We start from the raw sequence: 1,709 nt of genomic DNA, 5'->3' as shown, positions 1-1,709 counted from the left end.
TATTCAGGTATGGAAACAAACAGATTGTTGTAATGTATATTGCAGGAAATTTTGAAGGGAGGTACATTTGGTAAATTTTCCATTTTCATAGTCATTCGCCAATATAAAAATCTACCATTTTGAGTCATTATGTGCATGCTCAATGGCACTGACCACAAATTTGCCAAATTAAAATTCAGCAATTTGCCAAAATTTAGTCCCTTTAAAATTTCCTGCTGTTTACAGTATGATAGTTGTTGATTGTCCAATGACTGTATAGATTGGGACTATAGATGTTGAAGGCACAGATGAAGAGGATATAGAGAAAGGGAGGAAAGGAGAAGGATCGATAGCCAGTAGTTTGTTACCAGTCACTGGTGGTGGTATGGACATATTGAGTCATGATTTACAATATTCATCATCATCAAGCAGTGAAGGAGAGGGGGAAGAGGAGGATATTACTGATATGGAAGAAGTGTAACTTTGTTTATGTGTAGATATCATACAACATTCATTTTTAACTTAAGCACAAAAAATAATTAAATATTTTGCTTACATGTACTATAATGCAAAATGTATTGTGATAATGACTATTATTCAATAAGTTGCTTTATGACAAATGTGTTACTGGTCTTGCAGCTGCAGATCAGATTCTTGTGAGGATCCTGCTAAGTCTAGTCTAGTAGCCAGCCCCTCCCTCTAGTCACTGTCAATCAATCAACAGAGAATGCAGACATAGCAGGCAATACTCTCACCAAAGGACTGAATCTCTTCTGACTGTCATGAACTCAGTCTGCCTCTGTTGAACTTATGCTTTGAGATTAAACACCTGGCCTTTTTATTGTGACTAGAAAAACACAACAGTCAGACACCAATTGCTGCACAAACTTGATTTAAAACTAATCACTAGATGTACATGACATAGTTTAGTTAGTTTATGGTCCAAGCACAAGTTGCTTAGGAACCTGCATAGTCATTGACATTGTTTGTAAACTCAGATTCTTATTTAATAACAACAACAATAATGATAATAATAAATAACAAATTAAATGGAGCCATCAAACAAACTACACCAGATTGAAATGCACTTGGGAACTTGTTTAAAAGTATCATTAACTAATTTTCAAATATGAAGATTAAAAATAAATAATAATTATTAAAATTAAATTAATCCAACCAATTTCTAGTGTTGAGATTTGTATTCCCTAATTTTCTTTAACCTACAGTAATATAATAAATGAAGTGTCATAATAATAAGACTATCTTATTCTTAACTAATTTTCTAAAAGGTCATTATGAAAATGTGAAAAATGATTTTCTATAATACTAATGCATTTATTTTGGATCATTAATTGATAGTACCTTGCTTCCTCTGCCTCTAGTATTTCTGATCTCTCTTTATCTGTTAACTCTTTCATTCTCTCTCTATTGTCTCTATATAATTATAAGCAGTAAGAGGTGTATGTAAGTGTAAGTGTGTGTATACATAATGTGTGTGTGTGTGTTCATTAGTACTTGTAATATATAACACGTCCATCATTATATAGTTCTAATGAGTATGTGTCTGAAGTGATGGAACACCATTTCAACTTATTCTCAATATCAAGACATGACATCTCAACTGGAAATTGCCCATTCTAAGAGAGAGAGAGAGAGCATCTTTATCTTTATTATGTTTTGTATCAATGATTAACCTCTGCACAATAGATATACTCAGCAGGTACTCCACT

At 32.6% G+C, this 1,709-nt stretch overlaps 1 long non-coding RNA gene across 2 annotated transcripts; it reads right to left on the bottom strand.

The window, feature by feature from the left end:
* Positions 1-526: 526 nt before the first annotated feature.
* On the bottom strand, positions 527-1,362 carry LOC109588340 (uncharacterized). Of its 2 annotated transcripts, none has more exons than XR_002188096.1 (3): positions 1,342-1,362; positions 1,157-1,199; positions 527-826 (listed from the first exon to the last, which is right to left on the bottom strand). It is a non-coding gene; the product is annotated as an uncharacterized LOC109588340 (long non-coding RNA). The 2 variants fall into 2 exon arrangements; XR_002188097.1 differs by lacking the exon at positions 527-826 and adding an exon at positions 845-1,095.
* Positions 1,363-1,709: the final 347 nt, after the last annotated feature.

The sequence above is a fragment of the Amphimedon queenslandica genome, unplaced genomic scaffold (genome assembly GCF_000090795.2).
Source record: "Amphimedon queenslandica unplaced genomic scaffold, v1.1 AMPQUscaffold_12151, whole genome shotgun sequence".
NCBI lineage: Eukaryota > Metazoa > Porifera > Demospongiae > Haplosclerida > Niphatidae > Amphimedon > Amphimedon queenslandica.
This window is presented reverse-complemented; position numbering and strand designations above follow the sequence as displayed.